The 22,518-nt window shown below is 31.2% G+C and overlaps 1 long non-coding RNA gene across 1 annotated transcript; it reads right to left on the bottom strand.

Annotated features, from left to right (window-relative positions):
• Positions 1-2,307: 2,307 nt before the first annotated feature.
• Positions 2,308-18,671, bottom strand: LOC145296979 (uncharacterized). Its single transcript, XR_013870097.1, has 2 exons — positions 18,431-18,671; positions 2,308-2,570 (listed from the first exon to the last, which is right to left on the bottom strand). It is a non-coding gene; the product is annotated as an uncharacterized LOC145296979 (long non-coding RNA).
• Between the last annotated feature and the right edge of the window lie 3,847 nt (positions 18,672-22,518).

The following is a 22,518-nucleotide window of genomic DNA, read 5'->3' as shown; positions in this document are numbered from 1 at the left end:
TGTTCATGATATATTGCCTTTTATGGCAATAATCATCTGCAATTTTTATTACCTTATTTAAAGAGATACAAGAAAAACAGAACACAAAAATAGAGTAGAAAAATGTATTAACAAAAACATACAAAAGTGTGAGTTGTTCGTCTAGATGAGAAACAACCTTGGTTAGTTCACTGATATCGACTCCTACATTATGGCTATGTCTTCCGATATTTACTGTTTACGTTTATTTGTAGATAACATAGGTTGTTCCGCCACAGCTCTTCCCAAGCTGAATACTCTGAAATGTGTATCAGTATTTCTTTTTCCTTAGGTAGACTATGGGTGGGTCTTGTATCTACCTTTTTTCTGACAAAACATCGTGGTTCTGGTGTAAATTGAGAGGGCTAAACATCAAATGTGTCGTAGACAGTTTAAATACTCTCTACTCTTCCTGAAACAAACCTTCTTGATCCTAATTTATGTTTCTGTATGCAGTTCATATATGCCTTTTTTGAGTCACCTTTGGGCCATAGATTATATAGATAACATTGCCGATCTTCTGCATTATCCTCCTTAGTTTTCCCCCAAAACGTTGTTTCTAAAATATGTAAACATTTTCTCTAAAATTGTATTTTTCGTGGTACCATAGACATTTTACTTTGTGTGGTTTGTCATTTTTTGAATAGTGATCTGATTTTATGGTTAAACATAATTTCCACTGGTGATTGGGCTGCAGGAGTGTAAAGACTTTCCATGATTTTATATACTTATGTAGAGCTTTTTTCCTGGACAATCCATAAGCCTTATTTAGTTCCCTTTTTAGTACGTCCACAATGCACTTGGCTTGGCCATTAATCTTATTGTGAAGTTGTGAGATGTTTTATCTGGCATGTCTTGCAAAATGCACTGTACTTGGAATAAGCGAATTCGATGGTATTATCACTAACAAACTAACCAGAGAGAATGCAAAAAAAAATGTAAAATATGTTTAACACTCTTTTTTATAGAGATATTTCTTGTTTTCTCAATGTTGAAAATACTGCATTAGTTTTGACATGAAGGTTAACAGTGTTAAAAAGTACTGTTTCTTTTCTTTAATCAATGTTAAAGTTGTAAATGCTGTGGTTTTTTTCATGGAGAGCTCATACTTAGTTTCTTGTTGAAGATGAAGATGCTGTTTATTTTTTTACGCCAGTGTTTTGGACACTTCATTGGTTTTTCATAGATTTCTGTTTTTGTTCTTCGAACCATAGTTTACCAGTATTAGAAAAACACTGGGTATTAAAACTCCTATTTCCTTCATGAGTTTTTCGAACATTCGTTGTTACTGTTATGACCACGTTTAAAGAGTTCAAGGAAAAGAGAGTACAAAATGTATTAACAAGAACATACAAAAGTTTGAGTCGTTTATGTAGCAGACAAACAAACTCAGTTGGTTCATCAGACATCGATTCTTGCCTTATCTTCCATTATTTATCAGTTCAATCCTATGTAATACAGTTAGTTTAACCACAATGAGAATAGTCCTTTCTGAGTTTACCTATGTAATCCAGTCATGTTTAAAGTTCTCATATGAATAAATGGAAATTCTTAGAACAAGACTATGCACATATCCTGAATGAATATAACTTTTAAGCATGTGTTTTTTTCATATGTACAATTAAATTTGATTTATGAGAATAAGAATATCCACATAGTGTGCAAGAATATGGCTTTTCTCCAGTGTGAACTCTCATATGAATCAGTAAATCTGATTTTTCAGAACAAGAATATTCACATACTTCACAAGAATGTGGCTTTTCCCCAGTGTGAGTTCTAATATGCCTTACTAACTTTGATTTTTGCGAAAAGGAATATCCACACACTTCACAAGAATATGGCTTTTCCCCAGTGTGACTTCTCATATGTTCCACTAAATGTGATTTTTTAGAACAAGAATATCCACACAACTGACAAGAATGTGGCCTTACTCCAGTGTGAGTTTTTATATGTCTCACTAACTTTGATTTTTGAGAACAAGAATATCCACACAACTGACAAGAATGCGGCATTTCGCCACTCTGTACCTGCATCTTTCACTACAATTGGTCCATTGAACAAAATTATTGGCGTAATTATAAAATATGTTAATTTATCTTATATATATATATATATATATATATATTAGTCTTAATTCACAGATGTTGAAGCAAGTTGTATTTCATGCAAAGAAATACGGCAGCTACTTCACAAGAGTATAGCATTTATCTGGTGTTAATTTTACAGATTTTTTATACTGCTATTGATTTGGTACTGAATAAAATATTGAATTTACAAAAGCAACACACATTTCTGCAATTTCTGATTCGATATTTTACCACCTTTATTTATTTGAATACTAAACACATATTTTACAAAATTTAATATGATCTTCAAGCTGTATGCTGTTTTCTTCACTGTTTCAGAAAATTTTTAAAATAGTATCCAAAATAAATAAATCTTCCCACAGAATTCGCTGTTAATTTCCAAATAAATCTTCCCTATTTATGAAATAATTCTTAAAGAAAATGATAATTCCCTAAAATTCAATAAATGCGTTCAATCAGGAACATCTGTAAAAAATAAATAAAATAAAAAAATTTTAGTATTTGCATTCATATATTAGTATTTTCTTTATTGTTATCAATATTATTCGATTGAACTTACAAACTTGAGATTAATTTGAACTAAAGTCATGGACTACACATTAGCAAAATTACCAAATATTTTCTAACTTGATACAGAACTAGTCGATACCATTTTTCTCAAGATATAGTCTGGAGAAAAATTGTATGCAGTATACTTTTGCACTTAGAATAGAGTCTAGAGAAAATCATACTTAGAATTTATTTGATTTTCATCATACTGAGAATATATATATATATATATATATATATATATATATATATATATATATGTAACAAGTACTCATCAACAATCATTTTCCTAATTACATTGTTGATGAACAAATAAAATGAATGCTGCAATCCCTTGAAAACCCTAATAATAATATTAGCAAACACCACAAGGCAAATTCCATTAATATATTATATCACACTCAAATGACACCTAACTTCAGAATTGAAGAAAATGCAATTAAAATATCGTATGTAGGTACTCGATGCCTATTGACAGTAATTCTAAAATAAAATGTATTATTTACTACAAGAAGTTTAGAACACAAAACCTTGTGGTTAGAAACAACTTATTACTGGCTATAAAAACGTTGGAATAAACCAATGTAGTGTATAAATTCAAATGTTCTATGGGAGAATGTAACTCTGAAAAGAATACATACATTGAGCATACAATGACAATGTTGTCCCAGCGAATAACCATGCATCTAAATAATACTAGTGCTATATATAAACATTTGATAAAAGAACATAACTGTGCCCCTTCAATCTTAGAAAGGTCCTCGTTGACAACATAAAAATTATACATGAAAATATTAAAAAATTAAAAATTCTTGAAGGGTCATATATTAGAACCCTTCAACCAACTATAAATGATATTGCATTCGAGAAAAGCAGTAACGTTCTAAAATGTCTCGCGTAGTTTGTAGTAGACCGACTTTGTTAACAGGGTCCATGAACTTGCTGATTTTAATACTCAAATTTTTAATCGACCTATATTTTTAACCGACTTTTCATCGACTCTATATATTTAAACTTATCATCACCTAATGCCGTTTATTGTGTATTAATTTTTTACTTTTAATTCTGATTTTCGCTCTTTGCACTTTTATTCAACACCTGAAGATGATTTGTGGATGAATCGAAAGTGCTCATGACAGCAACAACTATGGAACTTTTAATATTTTTTTATTTTTATATAAAAAAGATTATACGGAAAATTGAAAATTTTTTAAATAGAATCATAAAGCAAAGTGCCTTGGTTGTATTTAATAATATTTGCTTGAATGAAAAAATGCTGCCTAAATATACCAACATATATATATATATATATATATATATATATATATATATATATATATATATAAGTCTTTATGTATTGTTAACATTGTTATAATAATAGAAATTTCCATAAGTTAATCAAAAAAGTTTTTACTGCATACAATTGTTTCTGTCTTTTTCAAGAACATACATTTACATATCGTCGATAGAAAATATATTATATTCTAAAAAATATGGGACACATTCCTTAAAATGGGGTTATTTAGTTCAAAAAAGGTCATTAATTTGGTTGGAAAAGCTAATGTACTGTTCTATACTTTTTTGCTTTTTTATTCATTTATATATCTTTGTTTTTCTCCTTATATATTTATCAATTTGTGAATTCTATTATTCAAATCTAAGGTTTTTTTGAAGGGATATGTCAGTTTATTCACAGTTAATATGAATTAAAAGTATTTATAACTAAACTTATTGGCATGTTTTATCTCTAACTATCAGTATGGACAAATTTCTAATTTACTAATTATCAAATATACAAACACATACTTTGAGGATATAACAGAGGATTACTACTAAGAAGGTAGGATTTCACTACTCTGATAGACAATTACTTTGACCTGCGAGTATCCTATACATCTAAAAAACTCATATTAGCACATGCATTTAGTATTATTGCCACATCTGAACTGGTGTAACTACCACAATTATCTTCATTACATTGGCTTAAAAAGTGCGTCCAAATCTAATCGGTCCTGCTCATATTCTCATGCTCCAGCCACTGTCCCATATCCAAAATATTGCATGTCTATGTCGGTTTTATAAGTACTCTAATGGAATGTTTTCTGATGAACTCATAGGAATTGTCTTCCCTCAACCTACATACTCCCGACCAACCCGTTCCCTTTTTGCGTCTAGAAAGCATTCTAATCTTAAACGTGTCTCCCTCAGTTTGCTAGACTTTAGAATTCTTTCCCTGTTGTTGCTTATTTAGTTGGGTATATTCATTCACCCCTAAATTATCTGAACATATAAATTATTTGTAATTAAAGGCTTTTAATTCATTAGCATGTTGAAGGTTTTATCTTTAAATATTAGTAAGACTATTTAAATTACTATAAACAAATACTAAACATTATACCTAACCGTATTATTTAGGTTTGAATCAAACATTTCATGACAATACCACTAACACATCTCCATTTATGCTGACATTTCATTTGCTTGGGAGAACGATATTTTCTATTTGTTCTTACCAATCTTATTAAGTAAATTATTTTTTAGAAAAAATATCTGTTACATCTAATTGTAATCCCAGGTGTTTAACTTCTCAGCATTTTAATATTTTATCTTTAAATATTGGCAAGATGATGCATTTTTAAATTACTATAAACAGATAATAAAGACTTGGATGCATTTCATTGGGTGTTAAGTCTTATTTCTCTCACAATTTATTTTTTTAAATATTACTTTTAATCTTCTATGATCACCTTATACTATTATTTACTTAACTCCCATATAAAAAATATGTCCACACCTCTTATAACAATATGACTAGCACATTTATATTTATTCACTCTATTATTTTAAACTGACTCAGATGATACACATATTCCACGAGAATACTGTGAAAATTTGCATTTATTTATCTTTTTGCATTATTTTCTATTTTTTAGCTAGTGCTTTTACATGTATTTCTCAGTGGATTGTAACCATGTATTTCCTTTAAGCAAGAGATCATATGATTGCCTACTTAAAATCTGCGTATACCAAATTGATTAATTAAACAGTCACGTTTCCTTTATATAGAAATAGCTGACAAGTTAATAAGCCGCTTAATATAAAGAAAATATTAAAACTGTAAAAAATTGCATTCCTCCTTTTATTTTTTTAATGTTATCATTTCTATGTTTTTAAACCAGATTTTTTCTATATTCCTCAGTGTATTGGAACATATATTCCTTAAAAAAAAAAATCTTTAAATCTGCCTTAATCAAATTAATTAATTAAACAGTTAACTTTCTTATTTTGAGACAAAAAAATTTTGGCTTATTAAAATTGAAAGTAGTTAAGGTCTCCTCTTCATATTTAAATGGATTTCAAAAGAATGACATTATTTAGAAAGCTACTCTAAATATGGGGAGAGGAGCTTCATGAAGAATATATCTTTTAGTATTTGTATAAAACATTTCAATTCTAATAAATATATTTGTAATGAAATAAAAAAATTTTCAGTGAAAGACATCATATTCAACAAAAAATGTGCTGACCTAAATTTTTGCATGCGTTAAATACAAAGGAAATGGATTTTCACAATTCATCATTAACTGCTGAACATATTCTGAGCCGGAATTGCAATTCTTGATGTTTATGCAGTTGTGTCAAAACTAATTATATACGTGCTGTTCTACCATTAGTTTAGAATTTTATGAATTAAAAAAAGATGTTCAGTAATTCACTAAAAAATTATATTGTTATAAAAAATACCAAATAGAAATAACGATTGTTCATTAAAAATGCTCCTCTCGAATGCACCAAAGAAAATGTTATCGTTATATAAAAGCCAAAATAAAAACAAAAATATTTTTGTAATTTATAACACTCTAACCCAGCATAGTTACTTCATAAAAAATCTACATTTTTAGCTATTACGTTTAAACAGCTTTTTAAAAATATCCGCAAATGGAGAATTAAAAATAATAATAAATATTTAAGATGTAAGCCTATGTAATCACTTTCCTATTATATAAATTGAATGTAAAATGAACACCAACTTCTTAACCAGTTGGCAGTCAACAAGACATGTAATTGTTCCCAGTTTCCAATTTTTGCAGCAGAGGAGTAGGCAGAGGACTCATATCTATTTTTTTTTTTTTTTTTTTTTTACATTTTGGAGGTGAATAGAGCCTATGTATTCGTGAGTATTCTGTACTTAGACCTAACATTTTAATAAACAAAAGATACTGTAAAAATATCATTGTTGGCTTTCTTAAGTTCTTAAATTCATATTTGATATTTTTAAAAAGTACCTTCCTATTTCGTATTTTTTGTCTTATATAAAAATGAAAAAGGTAATTTTTTTTATTTTTGATTCGGGGAGGGAGCATGCTTTTATTTATCCATTTTATTTTTTGTCATTTTCCAACTAAAAACATCCTCACATCATTAATAATAACTTTATTATTTAAAAATATATTTTTAATATGGGAAAAGGAGTCCTTGTTTACTAATTTGTATTTTCACCTAACAATATAATAAACCAAAACCAGCATTTTGAAGTATGGTCAGAAAAAAAATGACAACATGAACCCCAAAATGTATAACAAATAAATGTTACCAAAGGCAAGAAAAGTAACTCTTCTTACTTGGAAAAATTTTCTGTTTTTAACTTATTTTGAAGCGTTTATTTACTTTGAAATAAGTAATGCCGTTGAATATTATATTAGAACAAAACTAAAATAGTTGAATTGAGACGGTCCTCTAGGGTGTTCTGGTAACCACTCAAAACAAAAAAAAACTACTGGTAGAAAACAAAAAATATATGTCGCTAGTGGGGGTGCCCGGCTTTGCCCGGGTGTTTAGAGCACAAAAATAAAAATGGTAGTAGGCAGGCAGTACCTGTATTGCGAAGGTGGAAAAGAAAGTGAAAGAAAACCTTACGTCTTACCTCTACTCCATAATGTGACCAGAAGTGTAATGCATTCAAATTTAATGTAGTTAATAAAAAAAATGACTTGCAGAAATGGCATTGTTTTTAAACCTCCCACAAAGTCGTTTTTAATGTAGGGGAAAAGCAGCTCCTTCCCAAATAGAGGGTACTCTGGCAGTATCCAAATAAATAGCAATTGTCTCAGTAAGAAGGGTTTCCCTTACATTGACCAAGGACCAATTACAGAACAGATACTACCTGGACAAAGGCCAGGAGTTGGCCATTGCATTTGATTAGTTTCACTTTATTTATACAAAAAAGAAACAAACACTCAAAACGAGGGAATTTTTAAAAAATCGTTCAAAAAAAAGATGGAGATGATGTCTGTTTGTGGATCTTAGATATTATCATCTGGAAAATATTAGAAAACTTCTCTCAGAATACAACCGACGTGAGAACCCTGATGAAAATGTCTTCTGTGGACATACACCAATGCATGCGCCTATTTTGCCTTCTATATATTTGACTAGCCTGGGTGCCCGACATTGCCCAGGTGTTTGGAGGTGTGTGTTGAGCAAAAAAAACAAGTTGTAGTAAGCAGGCAAGCTCGAACCCATGACATGAAGGTGAAAAAGAAAGTATAGGTGTGTGTAAGGGTGTTGGTTGAGCAAAAAAAAAAAAAAAGGAAAATTGCGAACACAAAAAAAAAAAAAATTTAAATAGGAGCAGTAAGCAGGCTCGAACCCGTAACGCACCAGAGGAAATAGAGGTGAAAAAAACCCAAAATGTCTTACTGATGTGCCTACCATGATTGTGATGTCACAGGCAGTAAAAATAATGCCTTTCATGTGCCGTCGCGGACGCAAGAGTTGAATGACTTGCAAAAAATGTCAGCGAAAAAAACGACCCCTCCTTGTAGAACAGTGCCCAGTTGAGGGTGAAAAAATTAATGTTTTTGGCCAAGTTTTCAATATTTGTCGCCCGAAGGGTCAAACTTCAAAATGATACTATCTTGTGAAAATGTGTTGCCTCTGTTGAAAGTTTTTGCCAGACATACAAACATACATTCATACATACATTTCAGCAGACAGGTAAGATTTATATTATAGACTAGCATGGGTGCCCGGCAATGCCGGGTGTTTGTCAGTGTGAGTGTAGGAAAAAAGAAGTTTTTGTAGGCAGGTAGGCTCAAACCTGAAGCATTGAGGTGTAGGCAGAAAAGAAATGATAGCCTGATAACTTACTGCGATACTACACAGGCAGCAGAAGTGAGAATGGTTGAAATTAAATGATTAAAATGTTAAGTGAATGTGTTCACACAGATGCGTAAATTAAATGAGGTCAAACATTATGCCAAAGGGAAATGAAATCCTGTGCTTAACTTTAGCTGCAAGCCAGTTTCTGTGTATTTGTTTGTTCCCGATCCCCCTAGATGTTGAGGAAAACCAGCTCCCCATAAATAGGGGAGTGTCCAAATAAATAGCAATTGTCTGACATGGCGAGTTTTCCCCCACATTGATCAAAGCTCATTGCTTTTCTGAACCTCCCGGCATGAGTGCCAGGTAGACACATTTGCTCCAGATTCAGTTTCGCTTTTTTATATGGAAAAGCCAAACAAACATGCAGAGAATAAGAAATACTTGTAAAAGTCGCTCAAATATGTGTAAAAGTCGCTCAAATAAAAGACAGGCACAACCTCGTTTCATAAATCGGAGATATTATAATCCACGGAGTATATAAAAACTTCTAAGAAACAGTGATCTCCCGAGCATCCCCCTTCAAAAGCCTTTGCAGACATACACAAAAGACGCTCACACTAATACACATTTTGCCTTTTATATATATATATAGACTAGTGGAGGATACCCAGCGTTGCCAGGGTTAAAATAAAAAAAAAGTTTTGGTAGGTAAGTATGAAGGATCGAACCCAAACCCTTGAGTCGAAGTTGGAAATTAAAGTGTGAAAAAAAACAGAAAACGTGCGACGTTAATCACTGGGCCACCATGAAACAGTAACAAAAATATGTTTGAATTTATGTAAGAATTAAGAATTGGCAGGTTCCCATATTTAATGACTTAATGATGTAAACTTTGACTGCAGGGCAGTATTTTATTTACTGTGGGGCAGCATTTTTTTTTTTGTTTCCCCAAGATGTTGTGGGGGAAACCAGCTCCCCATAAAAAGGGGATTGTCCAAATTGAATAGCAATTGTCTGATATAAGGAGAAACTCCATATTGATCAAAGCTGATTGCTTTCGGACGTTTCCAGCGATCACAACCGGAAAATGCCGCCAGAATTAGTTTCACTTTTATTATATGAAAAAGCCTAATGCACATGCAGCGATCGAAAAATGTTGAATATTTATCTTTTCAAAGTCGAGCAAATTAAATAGACAGACGACCCCCATTGTTACCTGGTAGATATTATGATTTAGACATGATATAAAAAGTTTTAAGAAGTTGTAAGCCGACCGATCGCTTCTCGGAAAAAAGCCTTTGTCAGACATACATGAAAACACACGCACACACAAACATTTTGACTTTTTTATATATAGATGGTGACAATTTTAAAAGATTTTGGGTACTTATGCACTATTTGACCGATGCGCTGAAATTTTTAGAAATCCATTTTTAGCAAGGGGAAGGAAGGGTGTTTTGTACCTATTCTGTACTATCACTTAAGAATTTAATAAAAATATATTAAAAAAACTTGAATTTAACTTTTCAAAAATAGTGTGGGTCAAATAGTGCATAAGCACCAACTTTTTTTATGCCCAATGATATTTTATGCATCTGTTTTTAGTAAATTGTTAAAAAACAATTACAGAATATTTAACAGCAAATGAGCTCTGCCCCCCCCCCAAAAAAATTGAGAAAGCAAAAGTTGATATGAACACCTCCTCTTAGCCCTGTACAAAAATTGGAAACAGTAAAACGATTACATATCGTGTTGACCCGTAACTGGCCAGGAAGTTGGTGCTCATTTTACATTACATTTGTATAGGGAAGTGGTCCCCACTCTAATATATTAAATATTTATTGTATTTTTTAATTATTTCTTTGCGGACAAGATTTTAAGCTTCTTGAAACATAATAGCCCCAAAAAGTAGATCTTGAAATTTTCTAGAGAATGAACTACGCTGGTTAGATAGCAAAGATTTACCATTATTTTTGTTTTGCTAATCAGTAATGGCCAATAAATGGGTGCACATTTTATAGTAAATGTTTACTTTAACTACAACAGAACACCAACCAATAAAATTTGTTTTTTAAAGGGGTTTTCAGGGTCACTGACAATGAATCTGATATTCAAACCTGTCACAAATTTACCATTTGCATTAACCCCTGAACCCTCACTCTATTTGACGCCATCTCACCACCTTTATTTACACTATTCTTACATGATGTGCGCATGTGCATAGTAAAATTAAATCGTGGAGGAATTTTTAGTGGACATGTGAAATAACAAGAAAGTTTTCAAAAACAAAAAATGACGTTCATTTTTCTGTGTAATATAGTTTTTGATGCTTTTTAATTGATCTAAAAATTAAATTTTCACCAACGGTTTACGAAAGCAGTTTTATGTTTTTTTTCTCTCTGTTCTTTTTAGGGATTATTAAATTATAGAATTGTATAGTTTTTAACAGGTGCTTCTGCAGTTGAATTTACCGTTTTTCCATAAGTAAAACGCCGACATAGAAGAACCGTTTAATTTCTCACAAAAATTGTTTTACATTTGGGGGTGGCATGTCATAGTGGCTGTGGCCACCTGACCCTCCACCGCCACCCCCAAATGTAAACAGAATTTTCGTGAAATTAAACGGTTCTTCTACTCGGTGTATGTCAGTGTATTACTAGGTGTATCAGAAGCGGTCATTAAAAATGATAAGAACTTTAATAATTCAACTTACTATCTTTCGAAGCTTATAAGTATTTGAAAAATGTAATTCAAACCCTAATTTTTTTTTAATTAAAGGAGAAAAGACCATTTAAAAAACAAACTAACATGTTTAATAGCCAATTATGCAATATTTATTTTTAAATCGGTTTTCTTTAAAAAAGGTTTAAAGAAAATCAACGTATTTTGACTTGCTTTGATAAATATATGTATATATAAATGCCAAAAATCACATGCCTATAAAAAATACTATTAAATGGGTAGTTCCATTCTTCATTGTTAAGAATTTATCCATATTTATATTTTAAATTCCATGTATTTTTTAAATAAAAGAATTTTTTTAATCAAGTATTTGAAAACCCCGCAATTACGTAAGCATTTGTTGGTGACTAGCCAAACGTCGAACCAGTGATTCATTTTGTTTGGAACTACAGATGAACAGAAGGGCATAAAAACCACACGTTCACGTTAGGCGTCTAGCCTTGTGCATGAAGAAATTTATGTCTCCATAACTGAAAACTAGTCAACTTTTACTAATAAGTTTTTGCCTTAAAAAAACATTCGAGGAATATTTTTTTTTCCTTTCTCAAAGAAATACATAATTTTTTTATTTATTATATTTTCATTCTTCTTTATCGAGTGAAATTTTTTTTAAACATCTAAAAAAATAAAACATTGAATGAAATAAAAAAAATTGTCGTCATCGTCCGTTACTTACTGGACAATAAAAGCAGAACATAGGCTTCCAATTAAAAAAAAAAATCAACATGGTTTAAAAAAAAAGTTTTTCACTTTGGACTTTACAGGTAAATTTCCAAAAAAACACTTCTTTTTTGTTTTAATTTACAATATATTATTTATTGATCTTTTATCTTCAATTTGTGATATATAAAACTTTGGTACATAAATTAATTATTAAAATTTTAATAGACATTTCAAAATGGAGAGGGGAGTTTAAAAAAAAACGTTTGTCTAAAATATTATATTCAGTTTATTGGAAAGAGCATAAAATTTCACATTGACCCTGAAAATATCGTAAATATTTAACCAATAGAAAAATTTTGATAGATTTTTAAAGTTTAAAAATTGAAAAAAAAAATTAACTCGTAAAATTCAATTGATTTCATTACGTAAACAAAATAGCTGCATGAAGGTGCGGCGGCACTTTGTAAACACTATTTTTTTTAAATAAAAAAATATATTATAGTGTTAAAAAAGCTTCAACCAGAACTTGCTCCCATACTTACGAAACTATTTAAGCGCTGCCTTAAGGAGAAGTGCTTTCCGACCCCCTGGAAGACCTCATCAGTTTGCCCTGTATTTAAGAATTCAGGTGATAAGTCATCTCCCTCTCAATACAGACCAATAAGTCTTCTCTGTGTTATGAGTAAGTTACTGGAATCAATATTAAATAGAGAAATAGTCAACCACCTCAGCAGAAACAACCTTCTTAGTGACACACAATATGGTTTCCGCTCTGCAAGATCTACCGCAGATGTGCTGACGGTTATATCCCACAGGATTAGTGAATCTCTTGACAAAGGCTTCCTTTCTAGGGCAATTGCTCTTGACATATCAAAGGCCTTTGACAAAGTATGGCATAAGGGTCTACTTCACAAGATTTCCAGCTACGGTATAACTGGAAATGTTTTCTCAATCATTAAATCATTTCTCTCCGATAGGCTCATAAGAGTAGTGGTAGATGGACAAAAATCGGAGGCCTGCAATATAAATGCTGGAGTCCCTCAGGGGTCAATCCTCGGCCCAACTCTCTTCCTGATCTACATCAATGACCTCCCTAAACACATACTTAAATCATTCGTTGACATCTATGCTGATGACACGACCATCTACGGCAACACATCAAAGGCTGTAAATGACAAAGTTCTCTCGGATTCTCTCTCCTCTGATCTCGAGCGCGTGGTTCAGTGGGGGAAGATGTGGCTAGTTACCTTTAATGCATCTAAAACCAAACTCCTATCCTTACATCATCAACGCTCTGATCCCCAGCTGGCATCAATTGTGATGGATGGCTCTCGTCTGGGTGAGGCCCCGTGTTTTGACAAGCTTCTGGGTTTGACCTTTACTCCTGATCTGAAATGGAACACGTACATCAAGTCTGTTGCCAAGGTCGCAGGAAAGATGGTGGGATCCTTCTACCGCTCCAGAAGATATCTCACTACTGATGCAATTCTCTATCTATATAAAAGCCAAGTACGGCCAAGGATGGAATACTGTTGCCATATCTGGGCAGGAGCTGCCAAAAACAGCCTATCATGCCTTGACAGAGTACAAAATAGACTTCGTGGTTTAGTGGGGGATGCCCTTTTCTCTACCCTGCAACCCCTCTCCCACAGAAGAGACGTTGCGAGCCTATCCTTGTTTTATCGTTATTTTCATGGCAGGTGCTCGTCTGAACTCCAATCCCTGGTCCCCCCTCGCCAAACTTTCACGAAAAACACCCGTCTAGCTGAATCCACTGTGAAAAATTTCCCCCACTCTATATCTGTGCCTAAATCAAAACGCGGATTTCATGAGCAAAGCTTCTTTCTTAGAACTGCACGCCTGTGGAACTCTGTTCCGTCTGCCTGCTTCCCTCCGGACTACAACTTGGATGTCTTCAAGTCTAATGTTAACAAATTCCTAATGAACCGCCCCCCTAATTAAACACTTCATAAAATCTCCTCACTAACGTGATGTACTTGCAATAACCCTTATCCCTGAGTGGCTTCCGGGCCTTGATAAGTGGTGATCACTGTGTAAAAAAAAAAAAAAAAAAAAAAAAAAAAATTTCTATTATCTTTTAAACAACTTTAATATTTTATTTTTGAAGTATATTCCATAAAGAAAATAAACAACCCACTTTTAAAAGAGAAATTACGAGTTTTTTTTTAATATTTTATTCGCAGTTTTGTGTTAGGGGTGTCAAAAATTCCTCCAAAATTCTGACACATAGTGTATTACTTACGGAAAAACGGTAAATTAAACTGCAGAAGCACCTGTTAAAAACTATACAAATTCTACAATTTAATACTCCCCTAAAAAAAGGAACGAAAAACATAAAGATATTTTTGTAAATCGCTCGTGAAAACTTACTGACATTATTTTTACTATTAAATGAAGTGAAAACTACGTTCTTTTAATTTTATGAAAGTATTTAATCTAATTACTAATAAATGGGATGAAACTATTTTTTATGAGAAACAGTTTGACACTAGTGCAGTAGAGTGCACTTATTGATCCGTGCTGAATCAATAACATTATTATTTAGAAAGCCATTCTTAACATGGGGAGGGTGGTTTGTACCTATTCTGTATTTTAACCTTATAATTCAATAAAAAAACAGATATAATAAAACTTTAATTAAACTTGAAAATACTATAAAAAATGAAATAGCGTGGATCAGTAAGTGCACTAGCACCAATATTTCCTGTAATTTAAAATGTCCGTCATGTATTCATGTGCCTTGTGAAAGGTCACGCCATTACGCGCGTGCGTGCACACATAAATTTCAATAAGAACAGCTCACACGTAGCGTTAACGAATACGGTGATATGGCGCAAAATAGTGCGAGGCTCCAGGGGTTAATACCATGCAAACGGTAAATTTGCAACGGGTTTGAATATCAGATTCGCTGTCAGCAACCCGAAAACGCTTAAGCAAACAAATTTTATTGGTCGGTGTTCTGTTGGAGTTAAAGTAACATTTACCCATTTTATGTAAACTTCATAAAAGAGAGTGATCGATCACCATTTCTAAATGTAAAATATTGGATAAAACAAAAAAATCAAACGAAATTCTCTAGTGGCATAATTACTAGACAAAAAAAAAAAAAAGAAAGAAAAGACTTTTTAAAATATTAAAACAATTAAATATCAAAAGAGTTTTTATGCTTACAATCTCTGAATTAGATGATTGTGTTTATGTTAAATATTATTATTTTCCCATAAATTACATAAATTTTCTTAAAAAACATATTTTTGACAAAAATTTGAATGTCAGATTGAACAAAATATTTTTAGATTTTTTAATCGGAGATTCATACTTTTGTTTTTAATCACATTTGTTATAAAGCATCACGGAGTAGAAGTCGTTGTTGTTTAGTAGTAGTAGTAGTAGTAGTAGTAGCAGTAGTATTGAATTGCAATAAAAAATGGTGCAGAGAGTGACTGATCCACGCTATTTTTTAAATCGTATTTCCAAGTTTAATTAAAGTTTTATATGTTTTTTTTTATTCAATTGAAGTATAGAATAGGTACAAAACACTCTCCCCTCCCCATGTTAAGAATGGCTTTTTAAATAATAACGTTAAAACACACGCACACACAAACATTTTGACTTTTTTATATATAGATGGTGACAATTTTAAAAGATTTTGGGTACTTATGTGACCGATGCGCTGAAAGTTTTAGAAATCCATTTTTAGCAAGGGGAAGGAAGGGTGTTTTGTAACTATTCTGTACTATCACTTAAGAATTTAATAAAAATATATTAAAAAAACTTGAATTTAACTTTTCAAAAATAGTGTGGGTCAAATAGTGCATAAGCACCAACTTTTGTTATGCCCAATGATATTTTATGCATCTGCTTTTAGTAAATTGTTAAAAAACAATTACAGAATATTTAACAGCAAATGAGCTCTGCCCCCCCCCAAAAAAAAATTGAGAAAGCAAAAGTTGATATGAACACCTCCTCTTAGCCCTGTACAAAAATTGGAAACAGTAAAACGATTACATATCGTGTTGACCCGTAACTGGCCAGGAAGTTGGTGCTCATTTTACATTACATTTGTATAGGGAAGTGGTCCCCACTCTAATATATTAAATATTTATTGTATTTTTTAATTATTTCTTTGCGGACAAGATTTTAAGCTTCTTGAAACATAATAGCCCCAAAAAGTAGATCTTGAAATTTTCTAGAGAATGAACTACGCTGGTTAGATAGCAAAGATTTACCATTATTTTTGTTCTGCTAATCAGTAATGGCCAATAAATGGGTGCACATTTTATAGTAAATGTTTACTTTAACTACAACAGAACACCAACCAATAAAATTTGTTTTTTAAAGGGGTTTTCAGGGTCACTGACAATGAATCTGATATTCAAACCTGTCACAAATTTACCATTTGCATTAACCCCTGAACCCTCACTCTATTTGACGCCATCTCACCACCTTTATTTACACTATTCTTACATGATGTGCGCATGTGCATAGTAAAATTAAATCGTGGAGGAATTTTTAGTGGACATGTGAAATAACAAGAAAGTTTTCAAAAACAAAAAATGACGTTCATTTTTCTGTGTAATATAGTTTAAACTAAACAACTTTAATATTTTATTTTTGAAGTATATTCCATAAAGAAAATAAACAACCCACTTTTAAAAGAGAAATTACGAGTTTTTTTTAATATTTTATTCGCAGTTTAGTGTTAGGGGTGTCAAAAATTCCTCCAAAATTCTGACACATAGTGTATTACTTACGGAAAAACGGTAAATTAAACTGCAGAAGCACCTGTTAAAAACTATACAAATTCTACAATTTAATACTCCCCTAAAAAAAGGAACGAAAAACATAAAGATATTTTTGTAAATCGCTCGTGAAAACTTACTGACATTATTTTTACTATTAAATGAAGTGAAAACTACGTTCTTTTAATTTTATGAAAGTATTTAATCTAATTACTAATAAATGGGATGAAACTATTTTTTATGAGAAACAGTTTGACACTAGTGCAGTAGAGTGCACTTATTGATCCGTGCTGAATCAATAACATTATTATTTAGAAAGCCATTCTTAACATGGGGAGGGTGGTTTGTACCTATTCTGTATTTTAACCTTATAATTCAATAAAAAAACAGATATAATAAAACTTTAATTAAACTTGAAAATACTATAAAAAATGAAATAGCGTGGATCAGTAAGTGCACTAGCACCAATATTTCCTGTAATTTAAAATGTCCGTCATGTATTCATGTGCCTTGTGAAAGGTCACGCCATTACGCGCGTGCGTGCGCACATAAATTTCAATAAGAACAGCTCACACGTAGCGTTAACGAATACGGTGATATGGCGCAAAATAGTGCGAGGCTCCAGGGGTTAATACCATGCAAACGGTAAATTTGCAACGGGTTTGAATATCAGATTCGCTGTCAGCAACCCGAAAACGCTTAAGCAAACAAATTTTATTGGTCGGTGTTCTGTTGGAGTTAAAGTAACATTTACCCATTTTATGTAAACTTCATAAAAGAGAGTGATCGATCACCATTTCTAAATGTAAAATATTGGATAAAACAAAAAAATCAAACGAAATTCTCTAGTGGCATAATTACTAGACAAAAAAAAAAGAAAGAAAGAAAAGACTTTTTAAAATATTAAAACAATTAAATATCAAAAGAGTTTTTATGCTTACAATCTCTGAATTAGATTATTGTGTTTATGTTAAATATTATTATTTTCCCATAAATTACATAAATTTTCTTTAATAAAACATATTTTTGACAAAAATTTGAATGTCAGATTGAACAAAATATTTTTAGATTTTTTAATCGGAGATTCATACTTTTGTTTTTAATCACATTTGTTATAAAGCATCACGGAGTAGAAGTCGTTGTTGTTTAGTAGTAGTAGTAGTAGTAGTAGTAGTAGTAGTGAATTGCAATAAAAAATGGTGCAGAGAGTGATCCACGCTATTTTTTAAATCGTATTTCCAAGTTTAATTAAAGTTTTATGATATGTTTTTTTTTATTCAATTGAAGTATAGAATAGGTACAAAACACCCTCCCCTCCCCTCCCCATGTTAAGAATGGCTTTTTAAATAATAACGTTATTATTTACGTCCGGTGGATCACTCTCTGCACTAGTATCTAAAAAATAAACTTATTTTAATGGGTAAGATTATTTAAAAACTTATTTAATGGATATTTATAAAAGTGTAAAAAAAAAAATAAAAATAAAATAAAAAAACAACTTACTTTTTATTCCGGGAATTCAATACGAAAAAAAAAGTTTTTTCTTTTGTGTTCAAAACAGAAAATCTGTTTTATTTTCTTAGATAAACTGATACAACTTTAGTTTTGTGTGTCTAATCCATTAAGAAATACAATATATGAAAATATAAAAGAATAAAAATTAAAAGATGAAAAACACGATTTAGACGTGAAATTATTTAAAGAGAAAATCTACTCCTTAAGGAACAATGAACGAACACAGTTCATCGTAACACGGTGTAATTATTATTTTGTTCCTTGTGTCATAATATCCGATATTTAATCAAGTGTGCCGAATTGTTTTTCTATCGTTGAAATATTTGTGATTTTTGTTGTAATTGTGTGTGTGTGTGTGTGTGTTTATTTCATTAAAACAGTTGCAGATAAACACTTGCAGATACCAAAATTAGATTTTTTAAAAACTGATTATATCATTATTTTTATCCTTGACCCTTAAATCAACAGTGATTAGAGAATTCCTGTAATAATTAGGTCTCTGTAGATTGCGGTGTGATACTGTGATGGTAGTTAGTTCTATGATGTCCATGTCCACCCTTTCAATAAATTTCTGTCTAAAGTACAACTCTCATATACCTTGTAAATATACCGAAAGTACTCAAAACATGCGAATTTTAATATATTCTCAAAAAAGAGCAAAAAAGGGGTAATTTTTTTTTTGGGGGGGGGGCGCCAGTACGCCAGAACGCCAAAAAGTACGCCAGTGTGGGAAATTTCATTCCGTCATAAAAACAACTTTCTACAGAAAAAAAAAATTATTTTTACATTTTCATCTAGCGAATAAACACAAAATCATATATGAAAAACTACGTTTATCATTATTAAAATCAAACAATGGAGATGAAGTCAATGTTTTCGATTGTAAAGCAAAACTAACGTTTTTGATAAATCTTTGTGTGGCGTACTACCGCTGAACTGTTTTTTTCTAAAGAATAAAAATGAATAAAATTTGTTTTAAAAATGATCTTCATACATTTATCCAGCGAATAAATATAAAAATATATATGGGGAAAAAAAGAAAGAAAAAAAAAACGTTTATTATTAAAAAAAAATCAAACGTTTTAGAAAATAAAGCCAACTTCATCGCCGTTGCAAAATTTTGATTTTTTTTTAGAATAATAAATGTGTTTTTCATTCGCTGGATAGATGTATAAAGATCATTGTAAAAATAAATGTTATTCATTTTTATTCTTTAGAAAAAATAATTCAGCGGTATGCCAAACACAATTTTATTAAACCAAGTCAGTCCATTTCAAATTCTCATATTCATATATAGCACCTTCCAAAGAACTAAACTCTTCTCTTTCTCACTCTCTTTCCGAGTGACATGATACCATATACGCTAGCAGTATCAAAAACCGATGTTAAGAATGTGTGGGGGAAAAAATGAATAATTCGATCTCCTATTTTTACAAGTTTATAACTACTTGAAAAATGTAATTCAAACCCTAATTTTTTTTTTTCAATTAAAGGAGCAAAGACCAGATTTATATATTAAAAAAATAATAAAAACAACAGGTTTAATAGCAAATTATGCAATATTTTTTTAAAAATCGGTTTTCTTTTAAAAAGATTAAAAGAAAAGCAACGAATTTTTTCTTTCTTCGGTTATAAATCGATATAAATTCGAAAAAAATCACTTACCTATGAAAATACTATTGAATGTTTAGTTCCATTCTTCATAGTTCAAAATTTATCCGTATTTATATTTTAAATTCCATTTATTTTTTAAATGAAAGAATTTTTTTAAACGACTGTTTGAAAAAAAAAGCGCCATTTTGAAGTCTTCATCGAAAAAACAGGAAGCCATCGTTTGTACTTGTTTGAACTATGGATGGACAGAAGGCAGTAAAAACCACATGTCCGCGTTAGACGTGTAGCCTTTTGCCTGGAGAAATACGTGTTCCCATAGTTTAAAAAACGTCAAATTTTACTTATAAGATTTTGCCTTAAAAAAAAAACACTCCAGGATTTTTTTCTTTTCTCAAAGAAATACATACATTTTTGATTTATTATATTTTCATTTTTTTTGTCGAGCGAATTTTGTTTTTAATATAAAAAAAAGAAAACATTGAATGAAATAGAAAACAATTGTCGTCATCATCCATTGCGTACTGGACAATATAAGCAGAACATAGCTTCCAATTAAAAAAAATCAACGTGGTTAAAAAAAAGGTTTTACATTTTAGACTTTACAGGTAAATTAAAAAAAAAAACTTGTTTTTTTTTTAATATACAATATATTATTTATTGGTCTTTTATCTTCAATGTGTGATATATAAAACTTTGGTACATAAATTAATTATTAAAATTTTATCGTAAAAATGTAACCAATAGAAAAATTGATAGATTTTTAAAGTTTAAAAATTGAAAAAAAATTAACTCGTAATATTCCATTGATTTCATTACGTAAACAAAATGGTTGCATGAAGGTGCGCCGGCACTTTGTAAACACTGTTTTTAAAAAATGAAAAATATATTTCTATTATTTTTTAAACAACTTTAATAGTTTATTTTGGAAGTATATTCTATAAAGAAAATAATCATCCCACTTTTAAAAGAGAAGTTACGAGTTTTTTTTTTTTATATTTTATTCGCAGTTTCGTGTTAGGGGTGTCAAAATTTCCCCCAAAATTCTGATACACCTACGTATACGCCAATAGCGATTTGAATCTCTAGTTGAGGAAGTTGAATCAAGCTGGACTTTCACATCCTGTTATTCTGAACACTCACTTTTTCCCCCAGGTCATTTATATGAAATGAGTTTATATGAGTGAGTTTACTCGATCAGAATTTAAAAAAAAATACAGTTTTGTACTTTTAGTATATAAAATAAAAAATTATATTGATTTTTCTCGTACAAATATCATAGCTCTTATGCTAACAAAGCATTAAACTCTCCTCTGTTTCATTCTTTCCTCGAGTCACATGATATCACCTTTGCTTCCATTAATTTCTATATTCCAGTAGTTAAAGCTAAACTCTTGCGTTCAGTGGTTTTATTGTTTTTATTTACTTTTTATGAAAGAAAATCATTAAAGTTTTTTCTAATTAAAAAAAGTAATGGATTCTTGTCAGCATTCGAACAGTCTCAGTTTTGACCAATTCAGTCCGGTTATCCAAACTCGACTGGCGCCATCTTGACTGCCGGCTTTATATTCCCTGGTTCCAGTGTCTAGCCTCATTGATACGCAAATTACATCATTCTCCCCTGATCCTTAAAGATCACATCATAAACTTACATCTCTGCTAGTCTCGCTTCCTAGCCCACTCAGATATCCTTGCTCGACACACCGAATTTAATTTAAAATTTTTCATTTAAAAACGACGACTTTTTTACATACAAGTCGACTGAATCACATTGTAAGTTCTTTTTCCTTTTTAAAAACAAACAAACAAAAAATACGACTCGAATTGTACTTTCATTAAAATGCTTTCGTTTAAAAGGGACAATTTTTTCCAGCAAATATAACTGTGTTCGTTACAATTCTACTTTCAACCGAGTCGTTGTTTGTTTCGTTCACCACACTCTTTTCTTCTACCTCTTCTTTTACACACGTCCGTTCGCTTTAGTGACTAAAAAGCGTCTGTCCTCCCGCTTTCCTTTCCTCGTTATTTATGGAACCAGGGTACGAGATTCTCCGAGATTCCCCGAGATTCCACGAGACTTTTTTCCACATAAACGCATGCGGGCGCCATCTTGATTCTCAATTTGTGCTCTGCAGGCACAAACGCGCAGCCGCTTTAATGGTAAGCAACTTCTTTCTCCACAATAACCGAATCCCACCCCAAATGCATTTTTTAAAACGACAAATTTTTAATACACAGAAGTCGACCGAATCGCATTTTAACTCCGTTTAAAAGCGACGGCTTTTTTTCAAAGACAAAAACAAATAACCCGACTCTTTCATTTCAAAGCGACAACTTTTTCTTTTCAAATACAACCGATTTTCAGCGTCAGACACTCGAATTGCCATTCAAAGTTCTATAGAACGACAAATCTTCAAAGTACGACTTGCATGTGCATAAAAATTCTCCATAGACTGACAAATTAT

The sequence above is a fragment of the Euprymna scolopes genome, chromosome 17, assembly GCF_053919585.1.
Source record: "Euprymna scolopes isolate OS-2025 chromosome 17, ASM5391958v1, whole genome shotgun sequence".
NCBI lineage: Eukaryota > Metazoa > Mollusca > Cephalopoda > Sepiida > Sepiolidae > Euprymna > Euprymna scolopes.
This window is presented reverse-complemented; position numbering and strand designations above follow the sequence as displayed.